Here is a 24,931-nt window from a genome sequence, read left to right as displayed (position 1 = left end):
TACTGTAACTCCTCTCCTCTCCTCTCCTCTCCTCTCCTCTCCTCTCCTCTCCTCTCCTCTCCTCTCCTCTCCTCTCCTCTCCTCTCCTCTCCTCTCCTCTCCTCTCCTCTCCTCATTCAGTGCCCAGCATCATTCCCCTTAAGGGTTTGGCAGTGTGAATATCAGATGGGGACAGATTGTATTAGATAACACAGACCTACATAGAGAGAGAGAGACACCAACACCCCCCCCCCCCCCACACACACACACACACACACACACACACACACACACACACACACACACACACACTGCAAGGCGACTAGGGCCTGACTATAACATGGTGAGAGGCCGCTAGCAGGGATGATGAAGCATTGAATTTAAATGGTTTACTGTCTGAAAATACACTGACATACGCTGTAGAAAAGGTGTATGAATCTATCTACGAAATCTATGGAAAAGTTTAATCTGCGATACATTTTGGCTGAAAAGCCTTGAAGACCTGAATGGTTACAAATAGCAGGATATATTGTCAGTATCAGCCTGGCCTGCTCTGACCCCAAAAAACCCTAAAACACTCTACACACTAAAATCCCCTCAATATGGAAGATTAATGTTAATCTCTCTCTCCTGTGTGGAAGAGGCCATTTGGTCCATATGAATATGGTCACAGAACCAACACACACAGTCGCTCGCTCGCTCGCACACACACCACACACACACACACACACACACTCACACACACACGGTCGCCACTTTTCCATCTCGCCCAACTACTCTATATACCTAGCTGTAAATAACAAACATAAATTCATGTTTGTGATTATATAAAAGGTATTATATTAATTTATAATTGTTAAGTTCACTCTGTATATCCATGGGCATAATAGCATCATGATGCCATTACAAAAGAGAAATGTGTTTAATAAAACAAATTTAACTGCTAGAACGTCCTAAATTAACTTAATTAAGCAGTCACCGTCTCTGTGTCATGTATAGAGAGTATAGATCGACTACTATACAATCAAATAAATCGGTATACAAGATCATTTCAGATTTCAGGGAGGAAGGGAAAAACTATACATTAACTGTTAACTACATTAACACTTTTCTCAGGGGCGAGTTGGTAAAGGGGCGAGTCAACTGGTATTCACACACTACAAGCAGCCAGTAGGCTATATATATCATACATATCATAAAGCATAGACATAGTTGCGGATATGGATTACGCGGTCGACAGGCGCTGACATGTTGCACCTTAAACCTCAAACACACTGACCTTTGTCTTGTTTTGTGTTACTTTTAACTAACCATATAGTGTATCATGCTATGCTCACGCACCTTTACATCTTATCTCTGCAGGTACAATGTGTAAATATAGATGATTAAATTATCTATTTATTATCTTTTTGTTTGTTTTATTAGATTGATCTCTCCTCCCCCACCCACTTCTTCTTCTTCTTGCCTTTCTTGCCTTTCTGTGGAGATACCAAAACGATTGAACTCACAGAAAAACTTCTTTTACTTCTGTAAAACTGTGATGTGACGCACTCGCAGGTTTATTTTTTATGTGAAAATAGCAGATGTGCAAACGCGGTCTCGCGACGTTATGAGTCTATCAGAGAGGCTGTTGGTTTGAAACGGTTTCTATGGAAACAGATGGGGTGGGGTGGGGAGGGTGGGGGGGGGGGGGTTATAAAACTTTCCCCTTCCCTTCCTTTCATCTTTAACAACCGTCTAGTCGCTGAACTCAGTGTCAAAGTGCAACGGGTCTGGAGCTGTCTGTCTCTCTGTCACGTCAAGGACCCCCACGTTGATGTTTGGCCACGGACAGACCCCCCTATCAATATGGACCACAGAAAGGAGCAGACCCCCCTATCAATATGGACCACAGAAAGGAGCAGACCCCCCTATCAATATGGACCACAGAAAGGAGCAGACCCCCCTATCAATATGGACCACAGAAAGGAGCAGACCCCCCTATCAATATGGACGACAGAAAGGAGCAGACCCCCCTATCAATATGGACCACAGAAAGGAGCAGACCCCCCTATCAATATGGACCACAGAAAGGAGCAGACCCCCCTATCAATATGGACCACAGAAAGGAGCAGACCCCCCTATCAATATGGACCACAGAAAGGAGCAAAGAGTTAATAAATTACACTAAAGTCTCTGTCTGTCTGTCTGTCTGTCTGTCTGTCCGTCCGTCCCTCCGTCCGTCCATCTCGAGCCAGGATGTAAACAAAGTCCATGTGAAAGAAGCTTCTTTTCTGGAGGACGTGTTTGTGTGTGTGTGTGTGTGTGTGTGTGTGTGTGTGTGTGTGTGTGTGTGTGTGTGTGTGTGTGTGTGTGTGTGCGTGCGTGCGTGTGTGAGTGCGTGCGAGAGAGAGAGACAGATTGAGAGAGAGAGAGATTGAGAGAGAGTGGGGTTACAAAGGGTCTACGATTTTCCTCTGGAATGTGGAGCCGGGGCAATAACACATTCCCTATGTGGAACACAGTGAGCCATACAGGATGCAATGCATGTAAACACACACACACACACACACACGAGCGCACGAACGCGCACACGCACACACGCGCACGCACGCATATTCTACAAGCAGGAGCCATCTGCTGTGTGGTTGACTGACTGAGTCACACAGTAACTGTTGTTGTACTGATGCGCTGCTCTGCATGATATCCTCCCTTTCCTCCTCTAGTCTACACTATACATCCTCCCTACATCCATTCTACACTATACCTCCTCCCTACATCCATTCTACACTATACCTCCTCCCTACATCCATTCTACACTATACCACCTCCCTACATCCATTCTACACTATACCTCCTCCCTACATCCATTCTACACTATACCTCCTCCCTACATCCATTCTACACTATACCTCCTCCCTACATCCATTCTACACTATACCACCTCCCTACATCCATTCTACACTATACCTCCTCCCTACATCCATTCTACACTATACCTCCTCCCTACATCCATTCTACACTATACCTCCTCCCTACATCCATTCTACACTATACCACCTCCCTACATCCATTCTACACTATACCTCCTCCCTACATCCATTCTACACTATACCACCTCCCTACATCCATTCTACACTATACCTCCTCCCTACATCCATTCTACACTATACCTCCTCCCTACATCCATTCTACACTATACCACCTCCCTACATCCATTCTACACTATACCTCCTCCCTACATCCATTCTACACTATACCACCTCCCTACATCCATTCTACACTATACCTCCTCCCTACATCCATTCTACACTATACCACCTCCCTACATCCATTCTACACTATACCTCCTCCCTACATCCATTCTACACTATACCACCTCCCTACATCCATTCTACACTATACCTCCTCCCTACATCCATTCTACACTATACCACCTCCCTACATCCATTCTACACTATACCTCCTCCCTACATCCATTCTACACTATACCACCTCCCTACATCCATTCTACACTATACCTCCTCCCTACATCCATTCTACACTATACCACCTCCCTACATCCATTCTACACTATACCTCCTCCCTACATCCATTCTACACTATACCACCTCCCTACATCCATTCTACACTATACCTCCTCCCTACATCCATTCTACACTATACCACCTCCCTACATCCATTCTACACTATACCTCCTCCCTACATCCATTCTACACTATACCTCCTCCCTACATCCATTCTACACTATACCACCTCCCTACATCCATTCTACACTATACCTCCTCCCTACATCCATTCTACACTATACCACCTCCCTACATCCATTCTACACTATACCTCCTCCCTACATCCATTCTACACTATACCACCTCCCTACATCCATTCTACACTATACCTCCTCCCTACATCCATTCTACACTATACCACCTCCCTACATCCATTCTACACTATACCTCCTCCCTACATCCATTCTACACTATACCACCTCCCTACATCCATTCTACACTATACCACCTCCTACATCCATTCTACACTATACCACCTCCCTACATCCATTCTACACTATACCTCCTCCCTACATCCATTCTACACTATACCACCTCCCTACATCCATTCTACACTATACCTCCTCCCTACATCCATTCTACACTATACCACCTCCCTACATCCATTCTACACTATACCTCCTCCCTACATCCATTCTACACTATACCACCTCCCTACATCCATTCTACACTATACCTCCTCCCTACATCCATTCTACACTATACCACCTCCCTACATCCATTCTACACTATACCTCCTCCCTACATCCATTCTACACTATACCTCCTCCCTACATCCATTCTACACTATACCTCCTCCCTACATCCATTCTACACTATACCTCCTCCCTACATCCATTCTACACTATACCACCTCCTACATCCATTCTACACTATACCACCTCCTACATCCATTCTACACTATACCACCTCCTACATCCATTCTACACTATACCTCCTCCTACATCCATTCTACACTATACCTCCTCCCTACATCCATTCTACACTATACCACCTCCTACATCCATTCTATACTATACCTCCTCCCTACATCCATTCTACACTATACCTCCTCCCTACATCCATTCTACACTATACCTCCTCCCTACATCCATTCTACACTATACCTCCTCCCTACATCCATTCTACACTATACCTCCTCCCTACATCCATTCTACACTATACCTCCTCCCTACATCCATTCTACACTATACCTCCTCCCTACATCCATTCTACACTATATACCACCTCCTACATCCATTCTACACTATACCTCCTCCTACATCCATTCTATACTATACCACCTCCCTACATCCATTCTACACTATACCTCCTCCCTACATCCATTCTACACTATACCACCTCCCTACATCCATTCTACACTATACCTCCTCCCTACATCCATTCTACACTATACCACCTCCTACATCCATTCTACACTATACCTCCTCCCTACATCCATTCTACACTATACCTCCTCCCTACATCCATTCTACACTATACCTCCTCCCTACATCCATTCTACACTATACCACCTCCTACATCCATTCTACACTATACCTCCTCCTACATCCATTCTACACTATACCTCCTCCTACATCCATTCTACACTATACCTCCTCCCTACATCCATTCTACACTATACCTCCTCCTACATCCATTCTACACTATACCTCCTCCTACATCCATTCTACACTATACCTCCTCCCTACATCCATTCTACACTATACCTCCTCCCTAGATCCATTCTACACTATACCACCTCCCTACATCCATTCTACACTATACCTCCTCCCTACATCCATTCTACACTATACCTCCTCCCTACATCCATTCTACACTATACCACCTCCCTACATCCATTCTACACTATACCACCTCCTACATCCATTCTACACTATACCTCCTCCCTACATCCATTCTACACTATACCTCCTCCCTACATCCATTCTACACTATACCTCCTCCCTACATCCATTCTACACTATACCACCTCCTACATCCATTCTACACTATACCTCCTCCCTACATCCATTCTACACTATACCACCTCCTACATCCATTCTACACTATACCACCTCCCTACATCCATTCTACACTATACCTCCTCCCTACATCCATTCTACACTATACCTCCTCCCTACATCCATTCTACACTATACCACCTCCCTACATCCATTCTACACTATACCTCCTCCCTACATCCATTCTACACTATACCTCCTCCTACATCCATTCTACACTATACCACCTCCCTACATCCATTCTACACTATACCTCCTCCCTACATCCATTCTACACTATACCTCCTCCCTACATCCATTCTACACTATACCACCTCCCTACATCCATTCTACACTATACCACCTCCCTACATCCATTCTACACTATACCTCCTCCCTACATCCATTCTACACTATACCTCCTCCTACATCCATTCTACACTATACCTCCTCCCTACATCCATTCTACACTATACCTCCTCCCTACATCCATTCTACACTATACCACCTCCTACATCCATTCTACACTATACCTCCTCCTACATCCATTCTACACTATACCTCCTCCCTACATCCATTCTACACTATACCTCCTCCCTACATCCATTCTACACTATACCTCCTCCTACATCCATTCTACACTATACCTCCTCCTACATCCATTCTACACTATACCTCCTCCCTACATCCATTCTACACTATACCTCCTCCTACATCCATTCTACACTATACCTCCTCCTACATCCATTCTACACTATACCTCCTCCTACATCCATTCTACACTATACCTCCTCCCTACATCCATTCTACACTATACCTCCTCCCTACATCCATTCTACACTATACCACCTCCTACATCCATTCTACACTATACCACCTCCCTACATCCATTCTACACTATCACCTCCCTACAGCCATTCTGCACTATCACCTCCCTACAGCCATTCTGCACTATCACCTCCCTACATCCATTCTGCACCATCACCTCCTCCTACATCCATTCTACACTATACCTCCTCCTACATCCATTCTACACTATACCTCCTCCCTACATCCATTCTACACTATACCTCCTCCCTACATCCATTCTACACTATACCTCCTCCTACATCCATTCTACACTATACCTCCTCCTACATCCATTCTACACTATACCTCCTCCCTACATCCATTCTACACTATACCTCCTCCTACATCCATTCTACACTATACCTCCTCCTACATCCATTCTACACTATACCTCCTCCCTACATCCATTCTACACTATACCTCCTCCCTACATCCATTCTACACTATACCTCCTCCCTACATCCATTCTACACTATACCACCTCCTACATCCATTCTACACTATACCTCCTCCCTACATCCATTCTGCACTATCACCTCCCTACATCCATTCTACACTATACCTCCTCCCTACATCCATTCTGCACCATCACCTCCCTACATCCATTCTACACTATACCTCCTCCCTACATCCATTCTACACTATACCTCCTCCTACATCCATTCTACACTATACCACCTCCCTACATCCATTCTACACTATACCTCCTCCCTACATCCATTCTACACTATACCTCCTCCCTACATCCATTCTACACTATACCACCTCCCTACATCCATTCTACACTATACCACCTCCCTACATCCATTCTACACTATACCTCCTCCCTACATCCATTCTACACTATACCTCCTCCTACATCCATTCTACACTATACCTCCTCCTACATCCATTCTACACTATACCTCCTCCCTACATCCATTCTACACTATACCTCCTCCCTACATCCATTCTACACTATACCACCTCCTACATCCATTCTACACTATACCTCCTCCTACATCCATTCTACACTATACCTCCTCCCTACATCCATTCTACACTATACCTCCTCCCTACATCCATTCTACACTATACCTCCTCCTACATCCATTCTACACTTGACTATACCTCCTCCTACATCCATTCTACACTATACCTCCTCCCTACATCCATTCTACACCTCCTCCTACATCCATTCTACACTATACCTCCTCCTACATCCATTCTACACTATACCTCCTCCTACATCCATTCTACACTATACCTCCTCCCTACATCCATTCTACACTATACCTCCTCCCTACATCCATTCTACACTATACCACCTCCTACATCCATTCTACACTATACCACCTCCTACATCCATTCTACACTATACCACCTCCTACATCCATTCTACACTATACCACCTCCTACATCCATTCTACACTATACCTCCTCCCTACATCCATTCTACACTATCACCTCCCTACAGCCATTCTGCACTATCACCTCCCTACAGCCATTCTGCACTATCACCTCCCTACATCCATTCTGCACCATCACCTCCTCCTACATCCATTCTACACTATACCTCCTCCTACATCCATTCTACACTATACCTCCTCCCTACATCCATTCTACACTATACCTCCTCCTACATCCATTCTACACTATACCTCCTCCTACATCCATTCTACACTATACCTCCTCCCTACATCCATTCTACACTATACCTCCTCCTACATCCATTCTACACTATACCTCCTCCTACATCCATTCTACACTATACCTCCTCCCTACATCCATTCTACACTATACCTCCTCCCTACATCCATTCTACACTATACCTCCTCCCTACATCCATTCTACACTATACCACCTCCTACATCCATTCTACACTATACCTCCTCCCTACATCCATTCTGCACTATCACCTCCCTACATCCATTCTACACTATACCTCCTCCCTACATCCATTCTGCACCATCACCTCCCTACAGCCATTCTGCACTATCACCTCCCTACAGCCATTCTACACTATACCTCCTCCCTACATCCATTCTACACTATACCTCCTCCCTACATCCATTCTACACTATACCTCCTCCCTACATCCATTCTACACTATACCTCCTCCCTACATCCATTCTACACTATACCACCTCCTACATCCATTCTACACTATACCTCCTCCCTACATCCATTCTGCACTATCACCTCCCTACAGCCATTCTGCACTATCACCTCCCTACAGCCATTCTGCACTATCACCTCCCTACAGCCATTCTGCACCATCACCTCCCTACAGCCATTCTGCACCATCACCTCCCTACAGCCATTCTGCACCATCACCTCCCTACATCCATTCTGCACCATCACCTCCCTACATCCATTCTGCACCATCACCTCCCTACAGCCATTCTGCACCATCACCTCCCTACATCCATTCTGCACCATCACCTCCCTACAGCCATTCTGCACTATCACCTCCCTACATCCATTCTGCACCATCACCTCCCTACATCCATTCTGCACCATCACCTCCCTACAGCCATTCTGCACTATCACCTCCCTACATCCATTCTGCACCATCACCTCCCTACAGCCATTCAAACAGCTCACACAGACACACGTACCACCTAAAAGCCTCTCTCTCTCTCTCCTATAACTCACCCACACACCATTCCAGCCTTTGAAGAGTGCTGCATTAAGAGGACATGTCAGGTGCAGGCCAGGGGCGCCCCGCCGTCCCCAAGGGATGGCAAAAAAGGCGTTCACATTTAAGCTCAAATTCAGTTCTATTATGGGCCTTCTAAATCCTTTTCTAAAAAACTGAAGAAAAAATGATGATGATGCTATCAGCTAGTGGTTCCCAAACTTCCTCCTTCGAGATCCAAAAGAAAATGTTGATGTCTCCCCGAGACCCAAACTAGTGAAAATAGCAGATCTACAAGCTCGGCCTATAACCTTACAATGCTTTGCAGATCATCTACTGTATTTTCAGTAGTTTCAGTAGTTATTTTCTAGACAGGTGATGAAGAGAAAATAGTGGTAAGGTTAGACACATGCTGTAAAAACACCCATAGAGAGAAAAACTAAAGACAAGGCAGAGAGGTACAGGTTGATGAGATAAAAGGGAGAAAAAGCATGTCCTCTCTAATTCAATCCATGTTGTTCTGATTCCGGCCTCTCTCTGTGTCTGCTCGTCAGCCCTCCACTCCATCAGTGACATGCAGTAACACAGCACAGAACAGCTCCTCAGATAGTCTCCACTTAGCGCTGGTCCACAGCATTTAGGAGTTCTCCTTAGCGATATGCGACTGAGTATTATCCGCATTTGAACAAAGTGCACAATGTCTATTCTTTACTCAAGTTCGCTAATCACTACTCATAGAAACATGGGTTTAGGGCAGTGATTTTCAACCAGTGGTCCTTGAGGTGGTTACAGGTGGCTAAATGATGGAGAGTTGCTAACCAAATGGGCCCTTATCTTTAACTCTTGAGAGCATAAAATGATAAAATAATACAATTATTATCTACACAATTCAACGTTTGCCTGTTATCTCTCCTAATGGTACCAACATCAATACAGAATGGAATTATGGACAAAAAAATATTTGTTAGTTTTGGGTCTGAGAGGCTAAATGTCATCAAATGGTGGTCTGTGGCTCAAATACCCAATAAATAATGAGCCTTGATAAGAAAAGGGTTGAAAACCACTGGTTTAGGGTGTTGAAAGCCCACTCTCCACGTCTGAGCACCACCTTTAGTGTAAAATCATTTCACTCCAGTGCGCCACATAGCGATCTGGTCAGTGGCATTTCTCTATTGACACATGCAGTCACATAGCATTAACTCCTAATGTTACGCTATCGATCAACTCACTTGAATGCCAGAGAGAAGACTTGAAAATCATTGTTGAATAATGAAAACAAACTCCCCTTGGAACCTATTACTTAGAACTATCAAAAGAAAAGTAAAAACAATACAAATTAAGTGTCGTATCATTAGCTTTTTAATATCGTTGCCAATGGGCAGAAACCTCCACTTTTTTCGTAAATGAATGTGCTACTACAAAAGCATCAAAAGTAGTAAGTCTCAGATCCACAAACTTGCGGATCTGCTACTTTAGCTGTTTTTGCATTTGAATTCGGAAAAAGTTAACAGCTTTGGGCACACGCGGTTTCCAGCCGACAGAAACGTCAATTAAGTACAGGATTTAAGCACTCAACTTGATCAAATGGATGAACAGATTGATAGGTCAGTCATTGGCCTTTGAAGACCGTATAAGCCAGCCTTATTACGCTTCACTGATGGGGTGGATGTCTCAATGCTTTGAACACTGAATGTACAGTATTGGTCAGGCTGGCTGGCTGGCTGACCGGCTCACTGTCAGACACCCTGGGTGACCTGATCCTGATGATCCATGGAGGCCGATTGTGATGGGCTGGGGAACCCTGGATGCCCTGAACTGAACTGAGCTGACTGCATGGCTACTCATCTTCCTACAGAAACACAATGACAGGTCTGTTCCTCTGGGGACCAACCACTACCACCAACACGTCCCCTGGGGGCCGAGAGCGAGAGAGAGAGAGAGAGAGAGAGGTGGATAGAAAGAGAGAAAGGAGCAAGGCCGATATGCCAGTTTGGCTGATATATTGGCTATTATTTGCCATTTTTTAATGCAGCCATTCAGCCAATATGTCCAGATTTTCTTCGTTAAAAAATATATATTTTCACTATTTTAAAATGTTTTTCAAAGTATAAAAACTGCTTAAGAAGATTAGGGATGACACATAAGGCAGTGATTTTCAACCAGTGGTCCGGGGACGACCAGTGGTCCTTGTGGGGGCTCCAGGTGGTCTCCACTAAATGATGCAGAGGTGAGAACCAAAGGGCCACGTTAACTCTTTAACTCTTAGTGTAAAATGAAACAAAATGAAATCGTTTCACGCTCTCAAGAGTTAAATTATTGTTAAGCACCTTCCTTACGTAATTCACAAGAAGTTTACACAATTAGATTTTCAGGAATAAGCCTGCAGTTTCTATTAGCTTGGATTCCCCATCGATGATGTCACTGGTGGTGGACAGGTTTCTGAACTGCCTACAGCCCTATATGAGACACAGACTGAGTAGAGTTGTTAGATGTATTATTAGTGAGGACCAATTATATGAATATAGGTTGAAAAGTGGTCCTTTAACCAGTAGGCCATCGGCACGCAGAACCACTCTTTTTTTTCTTTTAGCAGTTTTATTTTATTTTTCATCAGCAATCAGTTGGTCTAGATAGAAAAATGGCATCGATTGGACCCCCCCCAAAAAGCAAGGTAGACATGAGGACCAAGAAGAAAGCAAGGTAGACATGGGGACAGGGTAGACATGGGGACAGGGTAGACATGGGGACAGGGTAGACATGGGGACAGGGTAGACATGGGGACAAGGTAGACATGGGGACAGGGTAGACATGGGGACAAGGTAGACATGGGGACAGGGTAGACATGGGGACAGGGTAGACATGGGGGCAAGGTAGACATGGGGACAGGGTAGACATGGGGACAAGGTAGACATGGGGACAGGGTAGACATGGGGACAGGGTAGACATGGGGACCGAGGAGAAACACAAAGCAAGGTAGACATGATGGGGACCGAGAGAAAAGCTGGGGGAAACGGGAGGAAGAAGGAAACAAAAGGTTAATGTGGAGGGAAAATAATTGAAAAATTAGGATGCAGAGCGAGGAATGGAGGAGCGGCCTCCAGTCAAAACAGCCAATCTAGCAGAACCTATTTGCGTGTTCTTGGTGAGCCAGCAAATTGACTCAATCAGTCAGGTCCTCTGTTTTAACCTGACCCACAACAACCAATCGAAACACGCCGCATTCTGATTGGCCAATGGCCAGTATGAGATGATGCATGATGATGTATGATGATAAGAGCGCCCCTCATTTCACACAGGTGTGATTTTTTTATAAAACATTTCACCTCTCACGGCACTGCAACATAAATATAGGGTTGGTACCATGCAGACTACCTGGAACCAGAAGGAACAGGATCCAACACCAGAGTCTAAATCTTAGGCTATAGCCTCGGTGTACAAGGTAAACTGTCTTTTATCTAACAGAGTTCAATCTAACTAAGTGTAGGCCTATTAGCACAGTCACAGAGTTCTGCTGTGGTGCTGATGCCACAGGACCTCCTATTCAGCATATCCTATCTGTCAGGTGGAAACCACTTTCCAGGATAAAATAAAAATTAAATAGACAGCAGATCTATAAGTTCTAAATGTGTCGCTTCGTGCTTGCAGATCTGCTACTTTTGGTGCTTTTGTGTGACGCTGTATACGTAGTATGATCAAGTAGGGCGTTCATTTACGGAATAAATAGGAAAAGTTAGAGATAAGAGGTTTCTGCCCCGACGTCGATGATGGTTTTTTTCTTGTCGCTGCATCTAGCCTTGGCATCTCATTGTGCTGCTGCTGTCTCTGGCTGTCTGTGTGTGCTTGTGGAACAGGATACCTCTCCCTCCCCCATCCATCGCTCTATCCATCTATCCTTTCATCTCGCCCTCCTCTCTGTTCATCTCTCCTGCATCTCCCTCTCTCCTCTCTATCTCGCTCCGCCTTTTTGTCTGTTTGTGTCAGGCATTGCACCTCTCTCCCTTTCTCTTCCATCATCTCTCTCCATCCTAATTTATTTCACACGCCTCTGTGGTCACCTGCTATAGACATCTGGTTAGCCTCCGTCTGCCTCGGACTGAGTCGGACACAACCATAAGCAGGAGAGGAGAGGGAAGAGAAGTGGGGAGAGGAGAGGGGAAGAGGAGAGGAGAGGAGTGGAGAGGAGAGGAGAGGAGTGGGGAGGAGAGGAGAGGAGAGGAGAGGAGAGGAGAGGAGAGGAGAGGAGAGGAGAGGAGAGGAGAGGAGGAATATATCTCCATATTTGGGCAACGTTTGAGCCCAATCTGACCCAACCCTTTGATTAGCCCCCAGACGGACGGAGACAGACCCTCTAGATGGCTTGACCCATAAGAGCCACGCCGTACAAAATACGAAAAGCTGGAGGCAAGAAGAGAGAGAGAGAGAGAGAGAGAAAGAGAGAGAGAGAGAGAGAGAAAGAGAGAAAGAGAGAGAGATATAATAAAGTAGTTCTCTTTCGTGACAAGGACCACCAGATTGATATTATACTTGGCCCCCCCGAGAAGATTTATGTGAGCTTGCATTATCTGCTATTTTTGAATAGCCAACGTATAAATGGATAAAGTTGTTAAAATTATTGTGTGATGCTTTATTACACATTTAGCTGGGGACCCCCCACCCAAGGACCCCTGGGGGGGTCCCCAGAGCCACTGGAATAAAGAGAGCGTTAAGTGTGTGTGTACCACACACAGGGATGTTTTGTGCGGAGCCAGATGCTCCTAATTGGCGTCAACGCGACCTCCTCGCTATGGTAACCATGAGTCATGGCCGCCCGTAAATGGAGAGACTTGTTTAAAGGCGGTCTCGTTTGCACGGCCGCTGCATGACTTCACATGAGGTAACCCGCTAAAAAAAGCATGAAGCACAGGGCTTGTAGATCCGCTATGTTCCGGGCACGGGACACAGGCCAAGTATAAATCAGGCATAAACGCCAAAAAGCAAGCTACCGGAGAAGAACACACGTTGTTTTTTCGTGCTTTCTTTGGACAGACTTTGCAGCTTATATTTACAGGGGGATATGGTGATACTAGCTATGATATTTTCTGATCGTTAGAAGATATAATAATCATTACTGCTCCTCAATTATTGTTTTATATCGTCACTGTCGGGCGGAAAACTTACGTCCAAAACCGTAACTTTTCAGGAAATGGGAAATAGGAACATAATGTTACAGTCGATCCAATTAGTCTAAAGCTATTGTTAAGACATTTCAATACTTTTTTCCTTTCACTTCACTGCGAAAACAGGCAACTTTTGAGTCACAATGTAGTATGAATTAATGAATTATTCAGCCACTGCCACTGTCTTTTCAGTGCAGGCCCTTATTTTGAAGGCCAACTGGTCCCGGGCCGTGAACCGGAAGTAAACAACGGCTGTGTAAAGTACATACATTTAGTAAGAAACATACATTTTGTAAGAGCGATCATCATCAGTGCTTTAGCTATTTACACTGACAGTTAACTCTAGAGTTCACTCGTATTTCACTTAGTGCAAACGCATTCTAGGAATTGAAAGTACACACAGTTACACACCTACACGCGCACGCATGCACACACACAGTTACACACCTACACACACACACACACACCCACACACACAAACAAGACCAGACACATGGCAGGAGACCATGACCCCTTTTCCCCCAAAGGGTGACTCACTCTTTTCTCAGCTGGAGGGATCACATGACCCTATATGCCCGCGTAACCTGTCGCATACGCACGCACACACGCACGCTCTGTCTAGTTCAGACAAGCCTGTGAAGTACAGTATACGACCTCCCTACATCCATTCACAGCACACGTATCCCATGAACCTTTAAAACCCCCTAAACCTACCCCCCCCCCCACCCCTCTCTCTCTCTCCACCCTTGACATAGCATGGTGAATGGGTTCCTCTGTGCTCTGCATGGTATAGAGGCTTAACTCTGTCTGTCTGTCTGTCTGTCTGTCTGTCTGTCTGTCTATCTGTCTGTCAATACAACGCCATCAAGGCCCACCAAAATAATGTTTTGCCAGTTGTCAAATAGATTGAAGACTATGACTAAAACTGAATCAGTTGCTGTCAAAATTCACACACACACACACACACACACACACACACACACACACACACACACACACACACACACACACAAGCCAATGCTTTTGTATACTTTTACTCGTAATAACATTTTTAATACAGGCCTTTTACTGGTATTTCTATACGGTGGCATCACTACATTTACTTTCACTTCAGTAAAATAGTACTTTTCCCACCACGGGTCTCTCCCTGAGTGGTTTCCGTTCCAGACCTCCCACCACGTCCACCAACCTCACAGCGCTGATTACAGAGACTCTCTCTTTTGAACCCTCTCTTTCTCATGTCCAGCACTGACTGTGAAGGCTGACTGAAGGTCTGTTGATTGTTACAGCACACTTCCCACTCTACAGTACGTACATGCAGACTTTGTTCCATTGCAACGTCCAGTGCAATATCATCTGCACCAGTGGTTCCCAAAGGTATATAGGTTCCAGGGGTGTTTATGGTTTGGAAATAACTACATTTTTAGGGAACGGATTTCTCTCTAACACACGCACGCACGCACACACACATGCACCCACCCACACGCACGCAAGCACAGTCGCGCGCACACACACACACACACACACACACACACACACACACACACACGCACGCAGGCAGGCTGGACAGGATAAAGAATTAATATACACAATCTTTCTGAATCAAGGCTAAATTCCACGGTAGAATTCCCAGGGTAAATGTGTCTGTCCACTTGTAACTCAGACTCAAGAGTGTAAAGATGGAACCAAATGGACCCGTGAAGCTGAAATGAACACTCAGGGCACGCTCTGAGGGCGCAGAGGTAAAGTGCCTGCATGCCTTGCCCACCACTGCAGAGGTTGTGAGTTTGCAGAAGCATGAGGGACAACATCATCATACACGGACTCTCTGAAGCACCAGGTGAGACTTACCTGAAGTCTGAAGTACTCGTCAAGACATTCTTGAAAAACAATCTGAAAATGGAGTCGGAGGAAGTTGAAGCCATTCGTTTCTCCAGAGTTCATCGCCTGGGTAAATCCAGAGCCGATCAGGAAAGGCCCCGTCCCATCGTGGCCAAAGTCACCGACTCGAAGATGAAATCTGCCGTCATGTCCATGGGGCAAAGAATTGAAGAATACCAGCTATTCCATCAGCGACCAATTTCCAGCGGAGATCATGGCTCGGCGGAGGTTGCTCTATCCGATCATGGCGGATGCAAGAAAAAGGGAAACGAAGACTCGTCTCGTCATCGATAAGTTGTACATTGATGGAAATCTCTACAGGAATCCTCGCATCACTTATTGGTTGTGTGGTGGTAGTGATGAAAACATCTTCCACGATGCGCAAGAGGAGCTACCGAGCCAGCGTGCTCCCCCAGCCACAAGTAAACACACACAACCTGTTGATCGTGACGTCATGAGCGTGTTTGCAGCATGCTCGTCTGCTGCTGTAAACACTGTCGCTCTGAGATGATGTCAACGGTGTGACAACGTTGCCATGACTACCAGTGACTGATTCCTAGTCAACCAACATATCACCTTGGCTTAGCTCACTTTACCGTTCTATTAATTGCTTCTCCTTTGATGTTAGGAAAATAATTATTGCTCAAGTGATTCTTCCCATTATTGACTACGCAGATGTTGTGTATCAGAACACAACTGACTCTCATCTTAAACCTCTAAATGTTTTATACAACTCCCTGTGCAGGTTTGTATTGAGATGCGCATATGATACCCACCACTGCCTCATGTACAAATCACTCAATTTGCTGCAGCCTAAATCAAGACGGCAACTACACTGGTATCTCTTCACTTATAAATGCATTTATTTTAGGTGCCCTGATTACCTAAAACAGTACCTGGCTCAGTCTACCTCATCCTATCCACTAAGACATCTTCAATACCCTTACTTTAAAATCCCCAAAATCTCCAATGTGGTTGGGCGGAGGTCTTTCTCCTACAAAGCCCCATTCGATTGGAACAACCTCCCTCTAGATCTTAGATCCATCTCATCATATAGTAGCTTCAGGACCTCCTTACATTCACATCTAGACTCAACTTGTCTTTGCTTCTAACCTGACTGTAACCTTTTATGACCCTGAAATATTTGCGCTGTGACCTTATCTACACTGTGTATTATGTGGTGGTTGGTGATTTAGGTGGAAGATGGTGAGCAAGCTATTTGTGTATATATGTATGTATTTGTTTATCTGTTTGTATCTGTGTACTGCATATTTTGTGTATTTGTGTACAGTATGCTTTTCTGTATTTTGTTTTTTATGGGTCCCTCTTGAAAATGAGATGCTGCATCTCAAGGGGCTGTCCCTTCAATAAAATCTGAAATCTGAGTTCCATTCCACCGCGGTGCATCTGGCTTCGTCCATCGTCTATACCAGTGGTTCTCACCCCCAAAGTAATCACATTTGAACTGGGGACCCCTCACCCTGAGAAGCAGGAGTTCAGTTGAGATATTACTTTTTTTTAAACAGTAGATCTACAAGGTCACAATGCCAAACAATGCGAGGCGTTGTGAGCTTGTAGATCTGCTGTTTTCACTTCCCCCCCCCCCCCCCCCCCCCTCTTTAACCAATGTTTTTGAGTGTCCGTCCTCACCTGTGTCCTCACCTATGTGACTATGAGTACCAGTAGGGGCAAAAGTGGCGCTGTTGTGCCAGAAACAGAGATAGTTAGTGTTGCACTGTTGCCTGCTAATTACACAGAGAGAGAGAGAGAGAGAGAGAGAGAGAGAGAGAGAGAGAGAGAGAGGCAGGGGGAGAGCGAGGGGAAAGGGGAGAGGGGACAGATGAGATAATCCATCAGTCCAGTGTAGCAAAGACAATGGCCTGGTGGTGCTCATTGGCTGAGAGCTACAGGATGCATTAGTCCTAATAATGAGTGCAGTGGCTGCACTTTTTAGCTCTCTCTAGAAAAGAAACGAGCCATTCCTGTGCAGTGGGACGTACCGCTGAAGCAACCACATTAATCGCTTTATCTCCAGGGAAACGGCTACAAGTACACACACACACACACACACACAGTACCGTCAAATGCATGGTCCCACATGAATATACTGTACAGCGTGTGTGAACGCACATGCTGTAGTGCAAATATCTCTCTCTGTCGGGTGGAAATCAAATGTCCAAAACTGATACCTTTCAGGATTCAAATTCAAAAGTAGCAAAGGTAGCATATCTACAAGCTCGGATCCGGGATCTGCTGCCTTTGATGCTTCTGCCTGACGCTTTAGTATGATCTGCCCAACCGCAAGGGTATATAAACAACATGCACGGTGGGGAACATCATTAGATGCTATGAACATATCGCACACTAGAGGAGCTGCACCGCTGAGGCTTACAGTTTACACTAATGAAGTACCGATAACATTCTCTCCTTCCCCGATACCGATCCCTCGATAGCGATTACCAATCAGATGTCTGTATAAAATTTAAATAAATCTAGTACAGCCTACAGCCCATTCAGGATGACCTTTGCTGCATGTCTCTCCATCTCTCTCTCCCCCTTTCCTGTCTATCTTCTTCACTTGGATCAATAAAGGCAGAAAAGATAAAGACAAATCTTTAAAAAAAAGAAGTTATCTTTTGCTTCTGGAGGTCCCCCATGGCACTAGTAAATATGTTTGAGATGGGGGTCTGCAGCAGCCAAGCACATATCCATTTGGGGGTCCTTGACTTGAAAAGGGTTTAAGAGCCACTGCTGTAGCTCACACACACACACTTCTATGCCGGGTCTTGTCCGACGGCACTGTAAGGCCATTAGTGAGCACAAGTAATGGAAACATATGAGGGGAAAAGGAGCGTCTCGCATTTAACTAGGCTGCAAGAAATCAGATAACTCAACTCAGCACACAAGCACTTATAGACATCAGACAGTGATGATGGAAGTATGCGTGTGTCTGCGACTGGGAGACTGAGAGAGAGAGAGAGAGAGAGAGAGAGAGAGAGAGACTGAGTCTGAGAGAGACAGAGAGAGAGAGAGAGAGAGAGAGAGAGACTGAGAGAGAGAGAGAGAGAGAGAGAGAGAGGGAGGGAGAAGATGACAAGGCCATAACCATTAGAAGAGTGCATGTTATGTTCTGCGGTGTTCTGCACACAGGCAGCGTGTTAGTGCCACAAACTAGAGACAACGAGACAGCAACAAATCGCCTTTCTGTCCCTGATGGCTAATTCCCATTTCAGTTTCCTCTGTTTTCACTCAGTCTTCTCTGCACTGTCTGTCTGTCTCTCTACTCCTCCACAAGCTGAATCTATCCCACAGCCTCTCCTAGTACCGCATCTGTCATTCTCTCTCTCTCTCTCTCTCTCTAACCCCTCCCTCTTCCCGCCCTCTCTCCGTCTCTCCCGCCTCGACGACTCTGCTGCCAGTCACCAAATCACTTCCTCCTTGTCGTTGCTCTTTGAACATTCATCTCTCTCTCTCTCTCTCTCTCTCTCTCTCTTCATTTGTGTTTTCTTCACTCTCATAACTCTTTGTTAATTTGTTAACCCACTTTCACCCTGGCCTCCCTAGCTTGGGCAGCATATATCATTATATAGAGTATAGAGAGTATGCGCATGCATAAAGTGAATGGCAAATCGAGTGGCAAACTGAGTTTAACGTTGTTTAATGCAATCGGATAAGACTTTTCTGTTTGGATGCATGGGCTGTCAAGGCCAGAAAGTCGTTTTTTTTGCCACTCAGTAGGCGTTCCTGCATAACTTCCAGGTGTGATGATGACCGAGGGGGTAGAGAGGGTGGTGGAGTGACCGTGAGCAAGACACTGAATCCCTAATTGCTCCCGATGTGCAGCTTGGTGCCTTGCATGATTTCCTCCGCCATCGGTGTATATTAATGTGTGTGTGAATGGAATGCACTATCTATGTAAAGCACTTTGGATAAAAGCGCTATACAAATTTACCATTCACTTTAATCTACAAGTTGACATGTGTTGTTCTGAGCTTGTATAGGCTAGTTTTGATATTTGCTGTATGGTGGAAACCCCATTATGTCCAAAACTGTTCATTTTCAGGATTCAAATTCAAAAGCATCAAAAGTAGCAGATCTACAAGCTCAAAATGTGTCGCTTCGTGCCGTGTTTCGAGCTTGTGGATCTTCTACCTTTGATGCTTTGTTGTGAAGCTGTAGGATGACAAGTAGTAATTTAAGAAAAAAGACAACATGTTAAATATGGAGATAGGAGGTTTCTGCCGGACAGTAACTACTATAACCTACACGGCAACAGTTCATTACTTTGTGCCAGAAATATTGTATGGCCAGTAGAGCAGCCCAATTCCAGGACCATTTCTAATGCATCACATTGACACACACACACACACACACACACACACACACACACACACACACACACACACACACACACACACACACACACACACACACACACACACACACACACACACAGCTACTGTATGTGCATTTGCAACCAAATCTATTCCGTTCCGACAACCATTTATTTGAAAAGTCGATTTGAAAAAACAGACTGGAAGATATATACACACAGATCATATAGTCTACTGTAGGCCTATAGACAAAATATTGATATAGGGCCTACAGTACAAACATCTTTAGTTTGCTGTCGTTTTATTTCTATTGGAAATATAGACTTCTGAAGTCTGAAGATCATGTCATGCACTGTCCTTGAGTCACAGAAAGTCAAACACAGCTAGAAGAAAAGTCACTACTAAAAAATCTCAGAACACAGGCCGTCTTACACCTCAAAATGACTTGCTGTACATTCAGCATCCGCCCGTGTGTGTGTGTGTGTGTGTGTGTGTGTGTGTGTGTGTGTGTGTGTGTGTGTGTGTGTGTGTGTGTGTGTGTGTGTGTAGCGGGGCAGGGGGTGGAAGTGGAGCTGGTTGTTTAGCAGGCCCACCCAGACCATCACAAAGGGGGGGCAACGCCCTCTGCCTCCGCCACTCAGCCCAGGGTGAGGCCTGATTGGCTGACTGGATGACCTCTGATCCCGTGGTATTGTGGAACCCAGCTGGCCCTCCCTCTGTCTGTGCGTGACTGCGCGAGCGTGCGTGCGTGCGTGCGTGCGTAATTGCGTATGTGTGACAAAAGGCAGGCAAGACCTAATGATGCAATCAAAGCAGAGGGGAAATGGATAGAGAGGTAGAAAGAGAGCTAGACAGACAGACAGACAGACAGACAGACAGACATGGGACAGTGACAGCAAGATAACAAAACAAAATAATTAAGGTGCTGTAAATCCTGAGTTATACTTAGTTGTGCATTGTATAAAGCTTGTGAGATCGGCTATTTTGGCACGCCACTAATTATAAACCAGGCTTAACTGTGAAAGATCATCTCTAAGCCATGGACTGGATGCTATAGCCTATACTCTTATACTGTGTGTATGTAACAAACAATACTTTGTGAGGACTAAGCATGAAGTGATGATCTATCTGGCCCCATGCAGTCCTCCACTGGGCCCTATTCTATAGCCGCCGGTCCACCCAAACATACCCAGGTTTGGACCACCTGCTTTGCACACACAGCTGCTGGGCTGTGGGCTCAGTCGCCGCCCTGAGCCCCTCTCTCTTAATGCTCTGCATGTGACGCACGCGTGCGCGCACACACACGCGTCGTGCCTCTTTCTTTCTCTGTGATCTCTATCACGCTATCTGTGTCTCTTTCTCTGTCTGCCACTCACACATCGCGCACACACACACACACACACACACACACACACACACACACACACACACACACACACACACACACACACACACACACACACACACACACACACACACACACACACACACACACACACACACACACACACACACACACACACACACACAGCGTGGTTCAGGCCAGACCGGACCACCCGTAGTATAGAAAGAGTGACTGGCTGCAGGCTCTAAGGAATGCCATGTCATGGAGCAGATGGAGCCACACTAGACAATGGAGTGGCATCACTCATGGGCCTGTATACAGCGGTCTGGAGGCATGCTGGGGCCATGGCCGCGTTGTAAATGTCATACTGTAGCTCCATGTGATGATAGCTTATTAGCTTAGAGAGAGAGAGAGAGAGAGAGAGAGAGAGAGAGAGAGAGAGAGAGAGAGAGAGAGAGAGATGACTGGTTGGCAGCATCATCGACCTGTCTGTAGGCCTACAACTTTGTGGCTATTAAAATGATCACTAAAAGAGTCAAGTGTATATACTATAGGGGTGAAATCATTGACCATGATGATGCAATGGGAAAGGAGGAGTGGTCCTGCATTCTGGTACACACAGTCAAATTATACTTAGTAATAAGTACTATACTATAGTAATTCAGTGTTAATTAAACTCAGAGCTCCATTTGCACACCCCGTGACTTGAACTATAATACAACACACGAGTTCAGGCTATACTGTAGAAGTACAGTATGGGCCTATTATAGCTGCCACGGCCATACATGAGGGAATCAGATTCTCTCTAACTGCATATTCAAACTCTGGGCGCGTTTTTCAATATAAGGCAGCCTGCTGCTATATGTACAGAAAACACTTTCCACCTGGATGTGATGGTCACCAAAGAATGGATATCATAATATAAAACAAGCCAGCCCGCCACCCAGTAAAAGCCCAATGATTTGCAAATCATATCGCTGTGCCAAACATCAATTATATCTTATGGAATATCGTGCCATCATCATCAGTCCATCACGGACGGACAGGAACCGTTATATTATAGTAGCATGCAAGCAGCCTTCCATATAAGCCCTCGAGTCCAGGCTGTATGAATTCGTACAAGGCAAAGACATTCCCAAACGCAATGAAAAAGCAAAGATTAACTATACGGGCGTTTTAACAAGCTAAACAACGTTGGATTTGGATGACAACCGACCGACCTATAGCTCTGGTCCATAGCCCTAAATGCCCTGCAACGGCAGCAAAGGGCATTAGTGCTACTATGGACCAGAGCGACCGACCGAGGGACGGACATCCAAGCAGCCACTTCTATACGCCGTGATTCATTCATCGTTAACCGTTAGAATTATCTTCAAATAACACCCCCCCCCCCCCCCCCCACACACACACACACACACACACACACACACACACACACACACACACACAGCTGAGTCAACCCGCGATCATCATCATCATAAAATAAATAAATCGGATTATGAAATCAAGTGAACTCACCAAAGAAGAGAGAAGGGCAGATGGATCGATTCCCCCGGTCCGCCCGCCGCCCTGTGCGTGTAATAATAATCCAATCCCGCCGTAATAAATATGGGAGAATCTGTTAATTTCACAAATTCGTTTTCATTCACACTATATCGAAGCGACAGAGAGAGCGACTGTACGCCAAAAAATAAATCAGGAGACTCAATCCCGCGCCCGCATTAAAACAGACCAACGCGGGGGAAATAACGGGAGATTGGGATCAGTTTTCTGTAGTAGCCAAATATTATATGCTTTGGTTGTTGACTGTGTGTGTGCGACGCGTGTGTCTGTGCGTGTATACGCACACTTACTGTCGCACGGATTGGGCTCCACCCGCTAACCCATGCATCCTTCCCAGAGAGACCATTGGAACAGATGGTCCGACATGCAAATTCATTCTTCCCATTCCCATTGATGTTTTACAAAAAATAAAAAGAGACAGACACCGGAGATTGCGCTGTTTCGGGAGCTCTACTGCGCCACCGCGTGGCAGCGTCGGTCACTTCCGAGAGTGGACAAAAAATAATTGACTTTTACGGGTCCTTGATTAAAGGGATAGTTCGCTTTTTTATATACTTAAGCTGTATGAAATACTTGCCATCCATAGTGGTTGCAACTGTATTGATTGATTGCCTGAGTCCCGTGGTGGGAGTTCTGCTCTGGTTTTGGTGAATATTAAGTAGGCCTAGTTCCGGTCATTTTGTGGGGGGCACAGGGGCCACGCATTGAAAGTAAATTAATCCACAAAACTCATTTGTATTGTTGACCTATTTAAATATTAGTCAACTTTGTCCCTCTATCACATGGAACTATTTTTTGGGTGTAGTGATATGGACACAAAAAACAGATCCGTGTGATAGAGTAAAAAAATTACGAAAGTTGCAATATACTGGTAGAAACAATACAAATGACACTAGTTTTGTGCAAAATTGCTATATCGCCCCCCCCCCTTTTTTTGGCATGACCCTCTACTATACTGTAAAGTGACATATAAGCATGTAGGCTATGTATTAGGGGAAGAAGAAGAATTTTCACAAAACAGCAATTTTCATTGGCTCATAAAAACCTTTTTGTTTGTATAGGTCCAAAGTTCACATGTATTTATATAATTCAAAATGGCGGGTGATCTAAAGGTCAGAGGTAAAAAGTCAGAGCACGAAGACGCATGTGTGTATCAAAGTTCCATTGCCAACAGTCAAATGGTTCATGAGCTATGCACATTCAAAGTTTGCATTTTCAATTGAGTGCTATAGCGCCACCCTTTGGCCAATGGTCATGGGCTTCGCATAGTCACCGTTTGGCTTGGCCCTCTACCATGTTGCCACGTTTAGCGAAAAACGACTGCACGGCTCAGCCAGAACAGCTATTTTTGGCGGAAGGACGAGGAGAATAAATAAGGGGAAAAAAACACAAAAACAATAAGTGACCAAAGCCACCTTAATTCTGGACTTCTTGGTCCCTTAAAAAAGGAAAGAACATGTAGCCTACAGTAGTATGGGGGGAAAGGGGGGGGGGACTTTTTTCGGGTTTAAAAAACACACAGGCACCCTGGGAAGGATCAGGGATTCCACACCTATACCCTAAAACACACAGGCACCCTGGGAAGGATCAGGGATTCCACACCTACGCTAAAACACACAGGCACCCTGGGAAGGATCAGGGATTCCACACCTATACCCTAAAACACACAGGCAC

This window comes from Protomyctophum bolini (assembly GCF_963924005.1).
Source record: "Protomyctophum bolini genome assembly, chromosome: 9".
Taxonomy (NCBI): domain Eukaryota; kingdom Metazoa; phylum Chordata; class Actinopteri; order Myctophiformes; family Myctophidae; genus Protomyctophum; species Protomyctophum bolini.
Note: the sequence above shows the minus strand (reverse complement) of the source record.